General features: G+C 38.2%; 1 long non-coding RNA gene across 1 annotated transcript in view; it reads left to right on the top strand.

The window, feature by feature from the left end:
* The window catches only part of LOC121142347, a 71,683-nt gene extending 47,825 nt beyond the window's left edge, over positions 1-23,858 (top strand). Inside the window, exons 2-4 of the long non-coding RNA XR_005879339.1 lie at positions 18,153-18,812; positions 21,818-21,921; positions 23,518-23,858. This is a non-coding gene — a long non-coding RNA (uncharacterized LOC121142347). The remainder of the gene's footprint in view (positions 1-18,152; positions 18,813-21,817; positions 21,922-23,517) is intronic.
* Positions 23,859-24,160: the final 302 nt, after the last annotated feature.

The following is a 24,160-nucleotide window of genomic DNA, read 5'->3' as shown; positions in this document are numbered from 1 at the left end:
GAATATGAAGCCTCTCAGAGTCCCTTGCACTTCTGTTTTATTAAAGACTTAAAGCAATTGCCAAGGTATCCTTAAAAAGATGATTGAGAAAATTACAAAGCAAAAACAAGACAGAAGCTATGAATGTGGGCTGGAGATATTACTTATTTGGCTGAATGCTTGCCTAGCATGCATGAAGCCCTTGAGTTTGAACCTCCGTACTTCGTAAACAAGGTGTGCTGAGAACTCAGGAGACAGAGGCAGGTCAGTATCAACCTTCGTCACAGATGGCATTAGATATCAGTCTGGAATACAGGATATCCTATCTCTAGAACAAAGCAAGAGAACACAAAACAAAAGAAGGAAAGAAAAAAGAGAAAGAAGCTGAGACAAGTGATTCACTCTTCAGTCTATTAAAAACTGAATGTTATGAAGCTTTACTTTGTAAAAACTCTTCATATCCTTTAAATGTAATAAGAATCATGATCTTAGGTCTTTGGAATATTCATTTCATCATGAGATCACGGGATCCCTCTCCTCCCACAAGGGGCTCTTAAGTTCATAGTTGTTGGGAGAGAGTGTACTGGTGGAGTACCACTGGCATGTTCCTCACTCATGCTCATAAAAGCCATTCCTTAAACTCTGTGGTTTGCAAGGAGATATAGGGAAGTATGCAGAGGACTTTTGGGGAAGGCAAAAGATTTTATCAAGAAATGACTATAAAGAGGGTAGTAAGGACTGACAATGACATTGTATAAATTATATACATGTATATACATGTATAAAACTGTGGAAGACTTAAAAGTAATAAAAGAAAATAAATGTATGAAGTTTGTACTGACACGTTTTCGTGTTATAATAGTAGAGTTTCAGATAGATCACTTGTAATGCAATGCCACCAAACAAGGAATATCTCAAGAAACATGAAGAACACCCAGGGCTTAATCCACTCTCGTGTCTGTAAGTGAAGGTAGTTGGAGAGATAGCATCTTCCCAAGGGACTGGACCACACATTTCACTGTTATTGTCTGATTAAAATGGCTAACTCTGCATTCATGTTTTTTTTTAATCCAAGAAGCAAAGGAGGTGGCTCTTTATCACAGAAAATAAGGAGGCTGGAAATACTGTTGTAAAGGACTTTTATACAGCTTACTCTAAATATCTCATAACATAAAATCCAAAACAATAAGCTATTAATAATCCATGTTTGCCTAACCTTATAAATAAGGCATCATATTTTGAAAATCTTAAATCACTGATGATTTTTATGTCTATGTTTCTCTGTATGAACAGGTCTGCACTAGTCTGCATTAATTAAATGTAAGTAGATTCTCTGAGCTGGGATCATCATTAAGTCCGTGGCCCTGATTTAAATCTGCAGTAAAACATTTCTCCATTAAGTCTTGTGCTTTTGTGTCATATTTCATACACTAGTTGTCTCTTAATTAAATCCACGATGGTCCACCAACACAGGTTATTAAAATCACTATACCTTGCACTTGACATATTTATGAGACAGAGTCATACGACTATAGACTGATACTTGAACTACTCACAGAGAAATGCTAATAAGATTATGATGAAGGTTAGATGAGAGCATTCCTCTCTATTCTCCTCTCCGTTCTGGAGATTTATTTTTATAACCACAATTCACATCCATTTCTGATTTTCCCAAGACTCTCTGAAAGCTCTTTCATTGTTGAAAATCAGCAAATTAACAGTCAATGGAAATCTTTGAAAGGGTTAATTTATACCATAAGCTGTTCATATAAAGACTGAAATAGAGTCTTCTCTGAACGTTGCTCTCTTTGGAGCGACAGTCTCTATGTATGCGTGCCAAACCTTTAGGTGTTGTGAGAGGAGAAAATTTACAAGGACTGGGAAAAGAAAACAGCCCCAAGTGAGAAAGCGGTTAACTTTAGATGGGGGTGAAAGGAAGTCCATGAATGTCAACGTCAGATATACTGGATTTCCGTGGGGATCACCGTAAAGAATGGTCCCTCTGCCTGGGTGAGTACAGCGAAAGGGAAGCTTATAGATTATTTTGTTTGCTTTTAGTGACACACTTTAGTTCTTTTTCAATTTTTCTCTGAAATATCTGTTTGCTTACTTGTTTGTTTGCAACCTAGTGGGATGGCATCTGAAAGGGGACAAATATTCTTCAAGGGAAGTTCAAAGCAGAAAGGATGGACAAAGCCAACCGGCCCTCGCTCCATCAGTGTGATCTAACACAAACAGGCATCTTCTAATATGAGTAGAGGGAAAGAGTCCGAGGCCTTTAAACACATTGTCTACCTCTCACTAGATTTAGTAGATGCTGTGCACCTTTTCAAAATAGTACTTTGCAGTGTGTCATTGGCTCTGTATTTTTAGGAGACATTTTTTAAGTACTGCAAAGTAAAAGATGAACTTAAAATAAAATATAGTTTTATTATAGCACCGGTCTGTGCTGAACAATGCAAGAATAAAATAATTTCTAATGTCTTGTCAAGAATAGCAGCTCCAGTCTGGCAGTGCCACTAAACACATTAAATCTAATAAAATCACCCTCACGTCCTCCTGACACTAGTAGTAATTAAAATAACTTGTTTTAAAAAAATGGTCCTATACATGAATACTTATTGGCAATTATTTCTTAGTTCTTCAAACGAAAGATAACATAATTTGATTCTCACACAATTTTCTTGTAAATGCAGTTCGTATTGGGTTTTATATGCAGCTTAAGACTGTTAATTGCTATTTTGAGCTTCACAGTAAAATAGGGTTCAATATGTCGCTTTTCTCAAGCATGGAGCTGTGTTTGAGAAATGCTTGTCTTAGTCTAATGAACTGTGAATAATTTACATCCTGAGTCCTAGCTTCCACTATAAGTGGCCTGACTTTTCTTGAAGCTTGTAAAGCCAGTCAGTTAGTGCGGTATCAGACTGGAGACAGATCCTGGGTTTCTTTGAGACTGCTCAGGTGGTGGCATGCTTTTCTTAAGGCCACATTTTCACTTGGATCTATTTCCCCTTTGTCATTCCTGACAGAGCTTTATAAAGAAAGAGTTCTTAGTTTCCATATTTGGGAGAAAATATTATCTGACAAAATATTTTCTAAATCCTCTACCTCCTGGCAGGCTCACTCGATAACTTCCTGAATTTACAGTAGCCGTGGTGCTCTCGGGAAGAAAAAGAGCCTGTTTGGAGGTGCAATCATTTCTCATCCCCGAATGAATCGCTAACAGGAGACGCGATTCCAGCTAGCTTCAAAGCTCATATGCACTAATGAACTGCACCAAAGATCGACACTGTGAATCAGCATGTGGTAAGGAGCAGTGTCACCCACAGGAGGCATTTTAGCTTACGTGGGATCTTGACAAAGAAGTAAACCAGTTCAGTGTTCTTCCGGGTTCATGTCTTTTGAAAGACTAGATTTTTGAGGACCTAAGAAATGTAATAGAATATGAGATGCAAAAGAAATGTTGTAGCGATAGTCTATATTTGGCTCTCATTTGTGACATAGGAGACTAGATCTACAGAAGTTAAACAACACACTTGTTTCATTATCAAGCAGCGAAATTACTAGCTGGTAGCAGAACAAAAAAGAGGAATTGGTGATAATACTGATGAAGTTGGGATGTGATAAACATCTATGAAAAGGTCACAAGCAAATACTATGAGATCCTATTGTCCTATTACCTCCATAGAAGATACCCGTGTCTACAGGTTTATGCCTGCAACTCTGAATTCTTCATGCTGGCAGGAATGTTAAAGTATCATTTATAGTACTAAATAAGGGACAAGAAAGAGCAATTGTTTGCAATTTAAATCAATGAAATAGCAAAAGTCCATAAGGCAAGATTCCAGCGTGAGTGTTGGAGGGACTCATGAGCTGAGGAGCTACTGGTGGTTAATGAATGCTGGGGGAGGGGGAAGATTTTTCTTCAGTGGTGTAGCCAAATATAAAGTGTCCCTGCTCCAGTACATAACTCCCTATTCATGGTCACATACACAACTGTTGTTAAACTCAGTGGGTTGTTCTAACAAGTGATATAAAATTTTTTTAAAGTGACTTGTAGGGAAGAAGAAAGGCCCCAGAAGGAGTAGGAAAGGATAAAAGATGACCTTGAGGAACAGGATGACAATGATGCATCCATTATACAGCATGGGACTGATCAAGACCCCCTGAATCTGGGTGTCAGTGAGGAGGCCTAGGGAATCTATTGAGCCTTGGGCAGCAGATCAGTACCCATCCCAAGTATACACATGGACTTTGGACTCCCATAGAACAATGTGAGGTGCACTCTCACCCTGAACTCTTGGGGAAGGGTCTAGGCCCTGCCCTATATGAAATGACAGACTATGGACACCCCCATGGAGGGCCTCACCCTCCCTGGGGGAATGAGGGGATAACGGGGGGGGTTGGGGAGAGGGCACGGAAGGAAGGGAGGGAATGGGAGAGGGACCTGGAACTGACTTGTGAAGCAACCTCGTTTCTTATCTAAATTTAAACTGGAAAATAAAATATAAAAAAAGAACAAATTACATTGCTTTAAAATATATAAAAATAAGTCCACAAGGTTAAATATAAGGGAATACCATGTTTATGTATGAAGTCAACATATATTGCTCACAGGAAATCTTTGAATTAGGAAATGTCAAGGGAGTCACCAAGTCAAGTTAGAATGTGGTTATTGACCATGCAAAAAGGTCAGTGTCTGGAAAGTGAGGGATGGCTACTCGCAAGAGATGTAAGAAAATGTTGAATTCATGTTTCACATTAAAGGAGTAGCGTTGAAAAAGCAGGCCAGGAGACATTATGCTATACTGCAGAACTGGCATAAGAGAATGATGACTTGAGCTGTAGAAATTCAAGATCTGAGTAAAAGTAAGAGATACATCTGACCAGGTGCCACATATATATATAGGAAATATATGGGGTATTAAATGTTGTCTAATCTCTGTGATAGCTGTGCCACTCTGACAGTGATAGACAACATGAACAGTCAACAAGTGAGCATGTATATATCTCAATAAAAGTTTCTAACAAAAAGAGGGACCTGGTAGCCAAAGACTATGATCTATGATGTTTAGATGAAACAATGATTTGTATAGACATTATAGATAAACATATAGACATATGAATTGGTAGCTATAAATATGAATGATAGAGTTAATGGTATATTTTTCTTCCCATAAGTAACACATATGTTATTATGGAAAGCTAACTTCTAATCTCTACATGCATATGTATACACAAAATAAAAAATACAACTATAAAACACTTCTTAAAAATCATCTCTTATAAAGATGAATCTTAAGCTAATGTGTCATTGACCAAAATGCAAATTACCTGAAAGTCTGAAATATGGAAGCCCTAATTAAGACTACTTATTTGTGGTCATCTCAAGAATATTTGTGTAACTATTTATAGTTTCTACTTCTGTTAGACATATAGTGCAATCATGACTTATGTCATTATGGTGATTCCCATGACCTGAAAATCTACATGGATTTAAATTTTATGTTACAAACATTCTAGACCCATTAGAATAAAGCAGTTTGTAAAGTTAAGTGGTCTGTCCTCCTCAAGGGCAGTTTACCTTTGTGTAATCTTGTAAACTAATGTACATCACTCCTATGATTACCCCCTTGCATTTGAAGAGTCTCCTTTTTCCTCACCTGAATATCTATTCAAATAGATCATTTATATACTTTGGTATTTAAGATATTAGCCTTCTACATAAACAACACCCCCTTCCATTTAAATTTAGTAGATCATTCCACAATTTGAGGTTGAAAGTGGAGATCCTAAATTTCCAGAAATCTTTTGAAGATGAGAGTGAGAGGGTTTCACTGTGATGTGGGTAGTTCAGAATGCATCATTACATAAGCAGTTCTGAAAGCATCACGGCATAGGTAGTGAAGAATGTGTCATGGTATTATGCCAGGCCCAGGGCTAGAAGTTTGGCGACTCGTCCTGTGAATGCAGAATCCATTGTGATGCATTGTGGCACTGATGTGTCTTAATTCCAAGTTACAGAAACTGTCCATTTTGTTTAAATAAACCTTTGTCTCACAAAAGGAGACCCCATCTTTATTGCCCCATCTCTCACTCTTTCTCTAAAAATGTAAACTGCTACAAAGTTAGAATTGTGAATTGTTTCTCTTTCCTGTTGTTGTTTCACTTGGAGTTTTAAAAGTAAAAGTTGGCAGTGATGTTCAAATGTATTGGCCCACTTCAGTACAAAAACAAAATCTACAGATGGACTTAGAATATTTCACTTTTATTCTTATTCTACAGTGCTGGACTGCTGCTTAAGTAGGAGGTGTGGAAATTAATTATTCTCCTTCCAAGTGTACCATGCTCTCATGGCTTCTGTCACATATCAGCACACTGCACAGTTTTATAAAGAACATTCTGCCTGAGTGCCTCATTCCGTGGACATCCCTCCTCCTAATATAAGGACTGGCTCATTTTGTCCTGTGACTCACTGACTCTGTTTTCAATATTGAGAATCAACCAAGTCAGTGTCTCAGCAATTCATTTATGTAGTAGAGGGGCTGACAGAAATCTAGGTGAGAAGACTGGTAGAAGGAGCAGAGGAAGATGCCATGGGGGTGATGGGTAGAAAAGGAAGGAGGAGAAACTTTAAAAGTAGAATTTGTTTTAAAATGTCAAAAACGAAACCAAATAATATATATGCTAATTTGAGAATGGGGGTAAAATGGTGAAGTTCAAAATGAAAAAAGGAACCGTACACATTTCAAGCCAAAAATGGCCATAAAAATCACTTAGTTCAACCTCCCACCTGCAAAAAAAGGTTATTAGTTTGGTGTTGGTTTGGTTTGAGAGTATCATCTCAAATTTCCTTAGGTAGTCTGAAGAGACTGTGGTGATGGAATTCAGAACCTATGCTGGACACTGTTGTTATACTCATCAGCTAGTAGAAAAAGATTTCCATCACCTATACAAGGTAGACCCAATACCTGAGGACTTATGTATCTGTTCTTCACTCCAGAACTCACACCATGTAATTCTACAACTTAAAATCATGTTACGGCTTCCCACTTTCTTCAACAAAAAGTTCAAACTCTAATGTATGTCCTCCTTCAGGAAACACCTTTAAATATGAGTTTCTTGTGCTAATACTACCTGAAGAAATTTATATTTAAGTTTCACTAAGTATGCCAGATTCTTGTATCTATCTGTCTGCCTTGTCAAACTTACTCGTACCCTCTGTTGGATTTCTCTTTCCTCAGAGGTAGCCAGCTTACCCCAGCATCCCTTTCATCAAAAAAAGCTTTACAATGTCTTTGGGATTGTTTCCAGAGTCTCTTCATATTATTTGGGCATTCTTGGTGCTCTCTGCATGATCTACACTAATTTTCAATCCTTCGTAACTTTCTATTATAAATTTTTTCCTGGAAGCTTACATCAGTATGACCACTTTGATAACACAACATGAATACCTTGCTAAACTTCTTTGTTCTTAGTATAGGACTCTGGTAGAACATAAGTATGTTTGTGCATAGCATAAAGGTAGACACATTTGTGTCTAATTGATCACACTTTTATTAACTCTATCTCCATTTCCACTTTTATGATCATGGCTGCCACTCTGAGGACATTTTCCAGCTTTCTGCCATCATTTCTCTTATTGGCAGATGAGCATGTAATTCCTAATAGTGAAATAATTCCCAGAAACTCTTTAATTGCTTTCATTTTCAACTGTAACTCCCAGGGGCACACAACAAAGACTGGGTCTGTGCATCACAAAATGAAAGGGAGGATTTGCCTGTCTGAGCTTTAATTGGATCAATGTAGATAACTAACCCAAATAATTTAATTCCTGCTAAAGAAGTAAGAGAGTTTGTCTGGCATTGTAATTCATATTTATATTTTGTGTAAGGAAACATGAAATCTGCTAAAGCTCTATGGCTGCTTCAGAAACAGTGTCTTTGGGGACTGTTTAGATAGATCACACTCTTGAAGCTTGCAGAGTTTACACTTACCATTCTCTGTTCTTATTTAGTGAAGAGGGGCCTTTTTTCCCCCAGAAGTATCATCACCATGAAGGTACAAAATATTTCTCAGATGAAAAGAGTTCTGTTATGATGGGGGAGGGACAAGAACAAGGAAAACTGGATCTAAAATGAATTTATTATTAGTTATAGCTTAATTTATCATATAATGTTATGAAAGCAAAAATAATACAGAGTTTTCTACTGAGCTTATCCGACGGGAGTTTGAAGAGAAGTCTAGATGTGTAATTAAGGGTTGTAGAGATGGCTCAGTGGATAAGTCATTTAGGCATAAGCATGAGGGATGACGCTTGGATCCACAGAAGCCATGTTAGAAGCCTGGCAGGTGCAGCGGCCACCAGTGATCGCAGCACTCAGGACGAGGCAGAGACATGCAGTCCCACCTAGCTAGCTAGAATAGAGCAGATGCAGCTCGCTGCAAAACTTTTTCTCAGGAAATATACCCAACATCCATTCCAGGCCTATACACACAAAAATAATGTACACACACACACACATGTGAACACGCATACACACATGGCATGTATGCACAACACACACATGGGTACACAGAGAATGACATGTCAGGCTATTTCATAGCTCATTAATTTATAGAATTAGGTAGATTTGTTCATGAGCATACTTTAGACTTGAGTTGAACAGGCAGCAACTTTAATGTGTAATTACTTTTTTTACATGATCAAAGAAGTTCAAGATCTAAAGATCCTTCTATACAACTTTCTAACGTCACTAATCTATTCAAACTCATCACCTTTTGATCATTTATTCTTATAAGCTATAGGACAAATGCTTAGGAAAAGAAAGAACCATGGTTCATTAAAATGTATACATGTGTATATGTTTTTTGTGAGGAGAAAAAAGTCAATACTTTTTGATCAGAAAGAACATTTTCCTCCTCCCTTCATTTCTTCCTCTTTTATAAGGGATTCTTCTTGTAAGGGAGAAGAGATTTAAGTGTTTGTATCATTTGCCAAAACAAAGACAAAAATCCAAAGTATCAAGACAATGTAGCAGTATATAATGAAAGGTATTTCCTCCATTTTCTAGACCTCTGCTCCATGGAAAATTTTAGGATGAATACTTCTCTTGTGGTAACAAGCTGTGTTACAACTTTCAAAGTGACAAAACTGCAGAGGTTTCAAGTTCCCTTGGTGACTATTCCTGTCTAAGTTGGAGGCAAAGAGGTCAACCTACAAAGATTTGTGATTTGGAGCCTCTGGTCAATTTTTCAGGAAAGCACTTATTTCTTCTAGAATTAGCCTACGATAAACACCAGAGGCATACATACTCTGCTGTTTGGTTCTTTATGAAGTATAATAGAAGAAGCTCAGGACATGGCTCACTTGGTAAAGTGATTGTCTAGCAATATTTAGGACCATAGTTCTCCCCCAGAACCCATCTTTAAAAGTGGATGCAGTAGCATGAATTTATAATCCCACTGCTGTGTCATTGGAAACAGGGCTCCCTAAGGTTCATGGGATGTCCAGCCTAACTTAATGTGTCAGTTCTAAGCCAATGGAAGACCCCGTCTCAAAAATATTTTGGAAAATATCCAAAAATGACACCCAAAGTGGACTTTAGCCTACACACACACACACACACACACACACACACACACACACACACACACACACACACACAAACCACGTTACTGTAGTCAAGAGTTAATGGCATTTGCAACCTGTTCTAAATTTCAGGTGGAGTTTTCTACAGAAGTTTGTTTAACTTGCTTTGTGACTTGGCAGCAGCAGCATGGAACTAGAACACCCCTCTGGTTGGGAGATTAGATTAGGTTCAGCATCTGATAGGACTACACTCTAGACTATAGAAAATTCCTGAGACTATAAAATAATTTGAAGTCTAATAATCTTTTTAGGCTGTCAAGGTTATAGCTTACATATTAAAATCATTTGCCTCATCCTACAATTTTTCTTAACCCTTTCTTGAGTTTCTTTCTCATTTCTACTGTTAAAATCAATCTAGTCTGTCTAAGAAAACCCATTGAGTCCACAAGTTTTACTCCTTTTTCTTCCTGCTAGTTTCTCCACAGTGCCTAGAAATTTCCATTTGCCCAGTATTTCTGGGCACTTCATGTTGATGGTCTTCATTCTTTTATCAGAGGCTCACAGTAAACATGGCCTGATTGCTCAGCGACAAGATTTCACTCAGCAAATCAATCAATGGGGCAGCCAAGCTCTCCTATGAGGAGGAGGGGGAGGAGGTGGATTAGCATTCAGCAGAATCACACCTATGGAACACTGAAATGTTATAACAATTTTTACAAAAAGTAGTTTTTAGTTAGGATTATCACTGTGTTAGGTTTCCTCCTTTAAAGACATTACAGTGTAATGAGTGATATATATAACTCTAAGGGAAATCATTGCTTTGTATTCTGGTGACTGGGATAGCCCCAAGTGTTAGGGACTCTATGTCTGTGCTTCTTCAGTGTTTGTAGAGATGCCTTTCCCAGCCAGCAACAGCATAAGCTTTCCCTCCAGAGTAATAGCAGTGCCATGTCAAACAGGAAAATGGTCTGTGTTGTACCTGTGGTTTGATGTAATGGTTGTTAGGCACAGGTCCACAGAGAGAAATTTCACATAGCTCAGAGACGGTCATCATCTGCCCTAAGCCTTGACCCTATTCTACCACTGCATCCATATGCTACAGGGAACATGTGATTGAAGGATGTCAGATTCCAAGAACCATCACAGCTGTCACTGGGGTTTATTCTATCCGCTGGCTGATGCGCTTATCATAAAACCACAAACCTTATATCGACTCATGTTCAGGTCTTGACGGTTCCCATTATACAAGAGAGAGTCAGAAAATAAACACTTGTACCAGTTACAGCTTAATGCTTTTTAGAATTGTGTTGGCCAGACAGCAAATCAAATATTCCCCTCCCTTTCTACTTTTCCATTAAAACAAACACACAAAAATCAAATAGCACATCAAATCATAGATCTTTGTGGTCATGTTGCTAATGCCTGGAACTTCAAAATTGGACCCAAGGAACAGATAAATTTTTCAGCTAGTACAGATATGTAAATCAAGCAGAGCCCGTGGACTAGGACAAAACAAAAAGAAATAAAATAAAATAGGCAGAAATTCATTCTTTTGTAGGTTTTTTAATGTGAAATTTTAAACACTGTGACTCCAAGCATTAATTACAAAATTGTTGTGCTTATTTTGTAATCACCAGACAGATCTCATATGTATACTGAGTAAGAAAACCAAGAGAAGAGATGAAGATTGATTTTCAATTTGTTCACAGAGCTAATTATCTGTAGTCTTTCAACCACATTTGGTGTTTCCATGTCTTGCATATTCCTTAAAAGTCCCACGCAGTTGTGATTCCCACTGCCATGAAGGGCTGCTGTGTATCTTATGGAAATCATCTTATTTTTGTTTAACCAGAAGAGTTACATCTAGAGCCACATAGTTCCTTTTATTCACTGAAGCGAACAATAATTATGGCACAATAATATATAGTGGGATGAGACTAAGAAAACCATGTCCCTAACATAGCTTAAGACAAGCCTAATCTGTCCAGATGGTATCTATACCCATTTTGCCTGGATGCCTATAGCAAAGATATCCTTCACACTATTCATTCTCTCTGAATATGGGTATATAACCTTGAGTTTTACTCTTCTCCTCTACCATTTATATGCTGATGTATGAATGGCATTCATAACTTCATTATGCTTATCAAGGAGAAGACATTCAGGGTCTTGCATTTCAATATTCTTAACCTTTGGAAACATTCAAGCTTTTCTGAACTGTCATTGGCTATGTCTACATCTCTATCATGTTAAGTCTGGATTTTGCATAAAACACAGGTTTCCTAGATTTACAGATGAACTCTTAAATTCCTATTAGAGGCTTCCTTCTCATGTATTTTTTTTGTCTATTTTTTTAATCAGTGAAGAAGTTAAAAGTTAGCCTTCTGTCTACTAGGTAGGCAATCCTCTCCAAAATGGAATATCCATAGTCTTCCAAGTTCCGTTTATTATGTCAGTGGTTTGACTTTCATTATTGTTTTATTTAGGCTAAGCCAGGAAACATTTTTGATTCCTGGAAAATATCTTAAATATAATGAACAAGCATCAATTTCTCTAATATTACTGTTTGTTACTGTGGAATCCATGCTAATAGTCACTGTTGAATTATCACTCACTCTACTAACTTATTTCTCTGAACTCTACTTGCAATACTAGTGGCCACATCAATGATGCCACAACACATTTTACTTCTAAAATTTTATCATATTTAAAGTTAAAATTGATTTTAAAAACATTAGTTGACTTCCCTTGACAGTAGTAAGATTCTCCTTCTTGCCAAGTTTTCTTGTGAGTTATACTCTATTCTTCTTGAGTCCACAATATCCTAAACAAAAAAAATCCTATGACAGTAAAGTCATCCTTTTTTATTCTATAAAAACAGCATAATGTTAGTGGAACTCTTATAACAAATTTCTTCTGCCCAATTCTGAACTGAAAAATGTTTTAAAAGTTTATTCTGACTGAGCTGGATTAGACCTGAAACTTCATCCCTGAGGACTTGCTTTCATGGTACCAGAGGATACCATGGAAGCTTCCAAAGGATGAAAGCAACCAAGTCATATTGAGTATAGCCAAGTAACAACGAGGGTACTATAGTGTCACTATGCCTTGGTGATAAACAGCTGCTCTTTAATTGAACTTAAGGTTTGCTAATCAAGAAGCAAATCATACCAGTTACTGGAAACCTGCCTAATATCCAGGACTAGTAAAGTCATGGATCTTGAAAGGATCCTATAACTGCCACTTAACTAAACTAGTATATACATTCTAAATAATTAACCCTATACCCACAGATAAGTGTAGTTCGTATTCCTCATCAAGGAAACTTCTCTTTGCAACAGAGGCTACCAGTACAGAAAACCACCCCAATTAAAATGCAGAGTTGTGGAGTCAAGTTCTAATTGATACATCTACAACACAACACTTGCATGTAAGGCTCAGGGATCACTAGGCAAGAGAGGAGATAATAATTGTAAGAGCCAGAGGAACACAACGTTTCGTAAGAGCTTATATAGTCTACAAATGCCAGAAAAGCTACGCCACTCAAGTAAGTCTCATCAACATAGCTGCCTAAACATTAAGTGAACAAGGATGATTACAATAGACATGGTAATGTATAAGGGGGAAAACTCATGAAACTTCAAATCCAGACAAAGACTACAGGCAACTAAGGGTCACTTAATCATCCTTCTCTGAATTTTCCCACACTGTATCTAGGGTTAAACCCCTGTATACATCACCTGTCTAAGCATTTGCCAAACACAGGAACCTGGATCCACAGCTCTTAGTGATGTCTACCTGGATCTTCTCTCCCTGGGCTTTCTCTTCCTTGCGTTTATATGACTTCTGTACCACATTAGTGACTTCTGGTGTAGAAGTCCCTATACAGTAGTAATTGTTTTTCAGGGAGTGCTTTCTGGACTCTACAGACTTACTGTTGGTAGCCTCTTAGTGGCTAATGTATTGCCAGTTCCCAGCAAGTCTGCAGAAAAAAACAACCACAAAGGAACAAGATACTGTCCTCAAAAATATATGTGAAGGCAGAAGAGAGATGGCAAGAGCAAATACTATTCTTGCAGAGGACCCAGATCTGGTTGTCAGAACCAATGCCAGGTGATCCATCATCCTTTCCTTGAACTCACATGTGCAGATATGTCCTCATGCAAGCATAAAAATAATAAAATAAATCTTTTAAAAATATTTGTTGAATGAACCAATGAAAATTGCTGGCTCTCCAGAAATAGTACTGAAAAGTCCTGTCTTCTGAAGTCAGTGTAACTTGTGTGTGATTGTCCAGCCAAATATTTATCAAAGACCAGAAACTCTGTGATCTATTGAGATTCTATTGTAGTCCTTTGGTACAATGAATTAGAAGGAATGGCAGCTAGAAGTTTGGTGGCTGGGAGGCTAAATATTTACAAAGCAATCCCAGTAAAACACTGTCTTGGTTTTTTGATCCATGAAATGGGCCTAAAACCAGCCTCATGATTGCTGCCCTCGTTGGCAAATCAGTCTTTGTGGAAATGCTCTGAAAAGCATCAAGAATGGTATAAACAAAGTTATTAGCTTATTTCACAAATGCCAGTTACTGAATTGATTATGTGTCTGCCTGTTTCTTCCACATTTTACCAGTGTAAATATGTGGATAAATAAAAAACAAATAAGGGAACATTGTGCTTAAACAGTACCCAGACCAAATATTTTTAGTATTCTTTATTATGCTTCTAAATATTTAATAGATTATTAGTAGATGCAAACATAGAAGACACTATTTCACATTTGCATGTTAATGAAAAAACATGAATTATACATTATTTGCAATGCGGAGTAGTGGAAACAGTATTCATTTTTCATGGCCATAAAAACTTGGACTGTCTCCTGAAGCACACATCAAACCCTCATCTGTAAGAGTGCCAGAAGAAGTGCGAGCTTTTCAAAACCATCTCCAGTGAAGTTAGACAGATTTGTTGGTGTTGTTTTGTAACACACTGGTGTGAAAGTTCATTTTAAACAGAATAATTTTAATAACGTCATTACTAATGTATATTTGGTCATCTCTAAAAAATGGTGGCTTAACATAAATACTTCATTTTAATAAACGGCAGAGGAAGCAAGCTTGCCCTGAGTCAGCAGGAAGTGGTTATACACCAGAGAACAGCCTGATTGTGTTAGATTCATCCAGAACACTGAACAGCCCAGAGACAGTCGAAGAAAGAAAGAAAAACAACAACTGGTTATAGTCAAATGATTAGACTCAGTGCAACTCAATAGTGAGATTCACACATTCTCCTATTATTTCTTGACCTTGTGCCAAAAACCTCCCACTTACAGTAATAATTAGAAATAGTGTTTCTAATGCATGTTTCCATCTCCCTAACAAAGAGAGGGGGTGGAAGTGTCACTTTAAAACTATGCAATTAATGAACATTGTCTTTACCCCATTTGATTAATCCAGCTCACTTTCCCTAACTCTTTACCACAGTGGCCAAAGAGACTCACCTCCTATTTCCAAATCACAGGGTCAATACCACAGATCCTATACTTGGGAAGAGGAACTGCTTTCACTAACTCATTAAATTCTAAGAAACTCCTTATATTTGCCTGGTAGCCATTGAGGGCTGTCATTCTGTGTATTGCACATTTTGGGTTCAGTGATGTACGAAACTGTATATAACTTTAATAGAAAATCACTAATGTTTAATTTAACTCATCATCCAAATCTCATTGTGCGCTCTCTTTTAATGAGATGCAAAGTTGTGAGAAGATAGGAAAGGACCCATGAAATCTTCCCAAATATCTAGGGCATGCTTCTTTCTCCATCACATGTCTGGACACCTCAATAGACTCCTCACTGCACTCATTCTGCATCTGTAGGAGGGAAAGCATGGGGAGAGATTCTTGGAATATGTATATGTTTAGTGACTCCCATGTCTCTGTGGTTATCTCAACTCACAGGAGTCTAATATGTGCACCCAAAGGGTTTATCCTTAGATGTTGGGACCTAATGGGAAATCAAATATAAATCACAAGTATAAAAAACAAATATTAGAAAAAGAATATTACAAGAATGATGAGAATTTGCTCTTATAGAAAGAGGTCAGAGTTAGAATCCCCAAGTCTACAATGGGGATTCACTGACAGACTTTGCTATGCCCACATGCGAATCTAGTTGGAGAACTTGAGCACTGTTGGGAGAGCAAAATCCTTACTTCAAGCATCGCTCAGATTTTCTGTTGAGACAAAAAAGGAACAGAGTTACATGTGAATGGCTCCTTTGAGCTCTTGGCCAGAACCTAGGCTTTCTAAAACAAATCATCACAAACCTGCTGGAAGCTATGATTGGGTTATGAAACACTTGGTACCTAGGGCTTCATGAAACTTCTTTCAAGGCCTAGAAATTCCTTTTAGAAACTACAGCTTTTTCCACTATAACTCATGTGAGCAGTGGCCATAGCTGTCTGGAAATAGACCTCAAGCTTTTAACTTTAGTACTTATGTGGAAATTCTTCATTATTTTATTTTTAAGTTTTTTGAGATAGTGGTATAATTACATAAATCTACCTTCCATTTTACTCAGTTTATCTCTTTTCAAGTTGCCTCTTGCAACAGAAGGATCCCTGAGTTCAAGGTCAACAGGGTCTACAGCAAGTTCTGTCCTAGTTAAGTCCCATGACAATTCCCCAGCTGTCAATCCAGAGTCCATGAGCTCCCACTAGCTCTGGTCAGCTGTATCTGTGGTTTTTCCCCATCATGGTCTTGAGCCCCCTTGTCCATGTGATTCTGTAGGGAGAAATCTTAGGTACCTGTGCCTCTGACCAAGCCTGCTTTGGGAATGGCTACAGGTGCATACGGACGTGGGAAATAGAGGGCTGTGCAGGGGAGACGCTCCTTCTCTTGGGGTTCCGGTAAGGTCTCAGAGAGCATCGGAGTGCTGATCTTAGTTTCTTGGCTTCTCATGTAAGTGACTTCTCATATAACATACATGAGAATCATATCATATAACATCCCTTCTTTGTGTACCTTGTGTAGCTTAATATTCCCCAATAAAATTCCTCCTCCCTCTCGCAACTGAGTTCCAGGAACTCAATCTACCTCGAGACCCAGCAATACTGCTCTTTGGCATATACCCAAAGGATTCACAAGGACATTTGCTCAACTGTGTTCACAGCAGCATTTGTAATATCCAGAAGCTAGAAGCAACTTAGATGACCCTCAAATGAAGAGTGAATAAAGAAAATGTGATGTTTACACAATGGAGCATTGCTCAGTAGCAAAAGACAATGAAATATTGAAATTCGCAGGCAAAGAAATGGGACTAGAATAAATGATCCTGAGTGAGGTACCCAGTCCCTGAGAGCTTTAGTGTCTCCTAAACTGGATACAGATGCACTGATTTAATTATCAATGAAATGCTTTGGTTGAACTATTCTCACCTTTCCTCCATGAAGGCATAGACCACAAAGACCCATCTAAATACAAGATAACTTGAGTGGAGATCCCCTGTATTTTGACCATCATAATGCAATCTTTTGTTTATGAACCCCACCTGAAGTTTGTGCTATTTGAAACTTCACATCATCAATGTGATATATGGACTATTTTTATGCATTTTAACAAAGGAATAGGTGGGGACCTAAGGGTTTAGTATCACTCCTTACCATCTAGGTAACAAGTGGGAGCTAGGAGAATTATACTCTCTAGGCTCCCTAGTGCTTGATCACTCTGCCAAATTGTTGGGCCCCTGGGACAAATGAGAAGGCTAATTTCATTGCTCTGCATGTAAAACTCACCCTAGAATGGCAATTCATTTCCTGGTGGAACATCTGGTCTAAGATGATCCCTCAGGTAAATCATTTTCCATTTTTGGCAATGCTAGTTAGGACTTTGGTGTTGTGTTTATTTTAATATTAAAATGATCTCAAAAAACATAGTTTTGAATACATAAGCAACCCATTTTTAATTTGATCCAAATGAGCCACCAATGAAACAATGTATTAATCACCTTAATACATCTATCACGATCACTCTCTCTAGTGTTGCTTCCTTCTCTCTCAATACGTAAAGCATAAATAAAACAATTGGGTCATAGGAAATCATGCAAAAAATTCACTGGAATTTTCTGATTATCTTTTAGGCTTTCTGTTGCTCTCAACACCTCAAGCCATATAGTTTTATATGGCCACATACTTTCTTAAACTTCAATAGCATAGAGGAAGGATGAACTTTACAAAGAAGTAAAAATAGCTAGAGAAAGACCCCCCAGTAAAAAATGTTTTAATGTGACTTTAAAATAAAAGTTTAAAAAGGGGGTAATTAAAGAAAACCAACAAGTGGGGATAATATAGAAATTTGTGATTCATACATTTTAGTAATTAGCCAACAAATATCCATAAGATAAGGCAGAAAGCAAGTTATATCTCTCAGAAATGACCTTTGGAGGGAAAAGAGAAAAATGTATACCTATTTATGGATTTTGAGTTTGACAGCACAACCTTCTTTCAGTTTTCTCCTCCTGCTGGGTCAAGGAATTTTAAGCACCCTTTTGTAAATCATCATCTCACATCTATTTCTTATCTTCCAGCTCACTGCACAATATTCTCTGTTACACATGGATACCAGCAACAATACACAGTGGGCTCTGGCATAAGTGACTGGCAGCTTGGTGCTCATCTGTCTTCTGAGCCTCATTCTGCAACAAGGAGTTCCTGCTTACACGGAAGCCAGGAATTAATCAAAGGCACAGGACTTGGACTTCTAGTACTGCTTCTTCTGAACTTCAGGCAGGTGATGCATCCTTAGCCTTCTGGTGGCACATGGAAACAGCGAAGGTTTGACGACTACACAGCAGCATGAGTTTGAAGAGATTGGTTTTATTTTGTTTTTGCTCTAAGACGGGGGTAATTTCAAAGAACCGTTTTGAGGACTTAAATAAAATAAATTCTCCATCCTATATGAATGCTAAAAAAAAATTAGCTGCTATTGTGAAAGAAGAAATCAGGTTCTATTGAAGAAAACCTAGGAACTGTAAATGTTTCCATTGTCAACATGAGTTTTATGAATCCACCTAAATGCTTCAAAAATGCAGACATGTGTAGCCCATCTATTGGAGAGTCTGATTCAGTTAGGATACAGCGAAGTTGAGGCATCTGGAGTTTTTTTAGCTCCTCTGATGACTGCAGTCACCAAGCAGAAGTGGAGACAATTGGTGTCTGGAAAAACCTCAGCGCTCCGATTCTAGCAGGTCTGTGAAGGCTTAGGAAACATCTGATGAGCTCACAATCTTTCACACTCTTCATGCTTTCTCAACATGAAGGATTTGCAGGATAATTAATTAAACCTTGAAGATAACATGGCCTTTATAAGTAGTTACTGCTACAAAATAGAAAGAAAAAGAAACCTCAGACAGCAAAGACCTTTGGGGTCTGTTGTTGATTCTGACATGATTTTTAGACTAAGGAGGCTTGATATCAAACACATACTTTTGTGTCATCTTCTTTACTCTGAAGCTAGCTGGCAGAAGAAGGAGATAAATATCCCTATTTTATGGAACTGTGAGGATTAAGGCAATGTTTTTTTGACACAAAATTTCATCTACTTTGGTTTTTCTCCCATCTTGCACCATCTCTCTGAGGAAGGACTGAGTTACTGTATGGAAGTGCACTGTAACCATGATTCACATCCCTCTGCTCCGGTCTTGTTCTAAGTTTTCTTTGTGCCCTAATTTACTCAACTTGAACTAAATCATTGTATTTCTTACAAGTGCTAAGTATCTGTGATTCTACAAATAAACAAACAAAACAAACCAGGGAAAACAAACTTTGGGAACCTTCGCATTTGTCTGTTTCTGCTTCTATGTTCAAACAAATGTGTATATGTTTGGTGTGTGTGTGTGTGTATACACATGCATACATCATTGTATATGAGTGTGTATGTGTATATGGTGTTTGTGTGGTGTATGGGCACATGTGTGTGCCTGTACTTGTGTGTACCTTGTGTAAATGTGTGTGTGGTATATTGTGTATGAGTGTATGTATATATGTGTGTACATGTTATGTGTGAATATATGTGTGGATGTGTGTACATTGTGTGTGTGTTGTATGTGTGTGTGAGTGTGTACACATGTTTTACCTGTGTGGCTTGAGTGTACTTTCGTGTGTATATTTGTCCATGAGTATGTGGTATGTGTGTGTATGTTTCAGAGATCAGTATCTAGAGGGAAGATCAGAGTTACCACAGTCTGGTATCGCTCCCACTTCCCCTCCTCATTTCCACTGGAGCTCCCACAGGTCAAGGCTGAAGAGTTCACAGTAAGGTCCCATCTGCTCTCAAAGTGCAGGATCATCCTGGCCTTATGAACTCTGTTCCCAATGCTGAAATCCAACTTGCTATCAAGATTGAAGGTCAAAGGCATGAGCTAGGTGGACAATGCTTCTCCCTAAAATAGCCCACAGAAGAGAAGTCGCTGTGCTGTCCTGTATAGTCTGACTCACTGAGAAACAGAGCTGTCAGCTCTAGACAGACTTTGTGGCCAAATTTCTAATGGTGGATTTGGGGAGGAACACATATTTCTTCATATGTGACAGCATTTGAGGGCAGCAATAGGAAAATGCTTTGTTCTGTCAGAAGTTGTCTACTGTGTGCTCCCTGGTCTATTGTATGAATCTTTAGCTCATCTCTTTTGCATGCTCATTTCCTTTGGGATATAAATACATGCAGGTATCTAATAAATCACACACACACACACACACACACACACATATATATATGTATATAGACAGATAATAGATTCATTCTTTAAGTTCTTTTCCTCTAGAGCATCAGTTCTCAACCTGAGGTTCATGACCCCCACAGTGGTTGCATATTGTATATCCTGCATGTCATATATTTAAATGATGATTTATAACAGTAGCAAAATTACAGAATAACTTTATGGTTGGGAGTCACCACAACATGAGGAACTGTGATAGAGTAACACAGCATTAGGAAGGTTGAGAGCCACTGCTCTAAAGAACCCTGAGTAATTCACTTTCCTTACCCAACATCACTGACCACTACTTCCCTACCTTGTGCCATTAACTGCTGCTCTGGTCTCAGACTTTCTTTGCCTTTGGTTGCAGACGCCGATCACTCTTAGTTTCCCTTCTCACTCTCTGCCTGCCTGTATTTGTGTTTCTTTGTGTCACTTGGATCTTGTATGCTGGTTTTTAGAACCACCCCTCATTCTTTTGCTTGCTCTATAAACGCTACGGAATAGGCTTTCCCATCTGATTGAGAGCATTCCTAATTGCTTCTAGTTCCTAGAAACCAGCTTGTGTGAAGCAAATGTTCACACATTGTCACCTTCAGCTGTATAATTTCAGAGAATCATAAGTAAGAGAAAAGGAGAATGAGGGATAAAAACATGATAACAAGTATCAGGTAGTACTGTTGGCAGCTTTATAGCAAGCATTTGTTTCCTCTGTTTGTTTCAGGAAGACTGTAGAAGTTCCATGTATGTAACTTTGAGTTCATCTTCTTTTCCACTATTTCTGGCTAGCTCTGTCAAGAAGGCAGGTTTCTGTGAAGGACTCCTATATCACCCTAAGAATTCGAAACAGAAAAATAATCCTTCTATCATGCATCTGCCTCACCCCGACATTCTTGACACTTTTGCTTTTCTTTACTTTGTATTTTTCTTAACTTCATTTGCACAGCTGTCACATCATCACTATTGGCATCTGTGTTTTACTCCATTAACTAGCCTGGATAATCAAGGATCTCTGAATGTTCTGCCTGTTTCTATGACCTATCCCCACCAATGCTAGGGTTACAGATGTATCTCACAATGCCTGGCTTTTTACTTGAGTGCTGTGCATTTTAATTCAGGTCCTCATGGTTATTCACTAGGTATTTTATCAACTAAGCCAGATCCCAAATCCTGAATATATGATTTTAAGAAATCTTAGCTTGTGGTTAATTTTTCATGTCAACTTGATTGGGCTAAGAGATATCCAGATGGCTGATAAACATGATTTCTAGATATATCTGGGAATATTTTGTAATAAATTACCATTTAATTGGTAAACTGTACTAAGAAGTTTTGCACTGATAAGTGTGGGTGTATGAGCCAATCATTTGAGGGCCTGATTAAAATAAAATGGGGGAGGGGGTAAAAAGCCAATTATTTTATCTTTTCCTGTGTTCATATGGCCATTCTGTCTATGACCAAATTATACCTCCTGCCTTTTTGGTTTTCTGTCTTTTCAGTGGCAAATTGTTGGATTTCTTATCCTCTGTAATCTCAGAAGAACAATTCCTATAAGAAATCTGTCTTCTGTTGACTACAATATGGGCAGTCTTGAGGATTTTCTGTAAGTATGTACTGTACTGGTTAGACAAGCTGGCCAAACGTGAGACACCTGGAAGAGCTAACAAGGCAGCATCCCTTTAAAAAAGAGACTGTTAGCAATGACAGTGGGAGCACACAATTTTGCTGGAGAGAATGCCAAGTATTTAACACGCATATACACATGCATAATACATATGAAAGTATCTAAGTTATCATATATTAATTATCAAGTTTTTTGTTATAGTATAGGTACTTATTTGTAGACCTGAGGTAATGCTTTATAAATATATCTCTGTGATTAACATTTCCTTTCCAGCATTTTCTACTGTTGTTCCCAGATTCCCCCTCTTCCTAAATACTTCCAGTTATTTGTTCTTTATTGTGTTGGCCAGATACTGAGCTGAGCTTACTCATCTTTGCAATAACCTGATGTGATAGGGACTATTTGATGCCTGTGATGCAGATGAAGAAAACACAGCACAGACAGATGCAGCAACTCTGCAATGATTACAGCAAGTTTCATACCTGGGATTTCATTACAGACCCAGACCAAGAGCCTGTACATCACTCCATCCCTGCACTCAGCTGATCCGTTTCTTAAAAGCACAAGAGTGTGTTATCACTGAGAAGCCTTGTTCTGATCCATGCTGTTGAAAATCAGGCTGGAGAAGCTTTGCTGGGCTGTGGAGTCAGCTTCTCCTCTTGTGGAAGGGATGGAATGTAATTCCTGTATTCACTGTGGTCCTTTCTGGCTCATAGTGTGGTGTCAATCTGAGCTTTAGAAGCTCAGTGTGAAAAGGATCAGTGTGGATTTTTGACAGCCAGAAATCCATTTGCAAAAGATAAAGCAAAAATAAAATAGCAACAATAACACAAAAATGGCATTTCCAAGGAAATGACTAAGGAGGTACAGAGCTACACACCACCTGAGGACAATACAAATGATTCTCTGTGTCACTTTATCAAAAATAAGTAAGTCACCATCTCCTTTAGAAGTAGTTGATATGAAAACAGTTGAAAATTTATTATTTCTTTGTTCATTCATCTCAGACTTTTATTCTTTATTCCTCTTGGCAGTGAGATACCTTCTAGAACTATGCAAGCACAACACTCAGGTGTCTGTAAGACAGACAGAAACTACTTCTCTGAAGAAGTTTCACTTCTCTAAAGGTGAAGAACCTTCAACTTAGGAAGATTACCAAACACATTGTATAGATCTGAGAATCTATTCAGGAGAAATAAGATTCCAAAAGTGCAGCCTTTTGTCACAACATATACTCCCTACTGATCATTTCAGTTGTGAGTTTATGGTTATAGATACTATCCAGGTAACCAAAGAAAAACAATTATGTGTATATAAGAGAGAAATAAGAATCTTTGTAAATGAGTTGCTTTCCACAAGAATTCACTACTTGAGGAATTACTGAAAAGTTAGGAGTCTGGGCTCTCAGGACTGACTTTTAGTCTTGGAGGCACTAACTACTCTGCCTCTGGAAGATCTTTTTTTTTCCTGAGTTGCTCTTGCATTATTTATAATGAGTAACTGAAGAAAAACACTCTGCTCAGTTCTTCAAATTTTTTGTTGATTCCAAAATTTGAATTTCTTCTGTTCTGACAGATATTGCATCTCGTTCAGTCAATTTCATGTGCTCAGAATTTCATGTTCATGGAAAGAAGAAAATAAGAAGGAAAGTCACCTGCACAGCTGTGGAGCCTCCATGAGATGGAACTAGGCTCTCTGCATGTGGGAGACAATTGTGTAGCTGCATCTATCTGAGAGACTCCTGAAGGCAGGACCAGTGTCTATCCCTGGTGTATGAGCTAGCTTGTAGGAACCCATTCCCTAGGGTGGGATGCCATGCTCAACTGTAATGCTTGAGGTTGGGGGGAGGGATTGGTCCTGCCTCAATTTAATGGACCTGGCTTTGTCTAGGTCCCATGGCAGCCCTTATCCTGTGAGAGGAGTGGACGGGGAACAGGTTGAAGGGGGAGGAGATGGGGGCTGTAGGAGGGGTGGGTGGGAGAACTGTATTCGGAATGCAAAATGAAATTTACAAAATAAACAAAAAGGTCACCTGCAGATGGTTGTGTCAGATAAACTGCAGTGCTCCTCCTTTAGAGTTCTCCTTTGTGTTGAAACCAGGCCAGCTTTGCAGGGGACAAGCTTTGCAGGGAAGACTGTTGTCATCAGATATTTCATCTGATTTATTTTTTAATGAAGAGATTGCAAATAACACTCAGGAACTATATTCATTTTGTCA

The sequence above is a fragment of the Mesocricetus auratus genome, unplaced genomic scaffold, assembly GCF_017639785.1.
Source record: "Mesocricetus auratus isolate SY011 unplaced genomic scaffold, BCM_Maur_2.0 Super-Scaffold_100009, whole genome shotgun sequence".
Lineage (NCBI taxonomy): Eukaryota > Metazoa > Chordata > Mammalia > Rodentia > Cricetidae > Mesocricetus > Mesocricetus auratus.
Note: the sequence above shows the minus strand (reverse complement) of the source record. Positions and strands in the feature narration are given on the sequence as shown.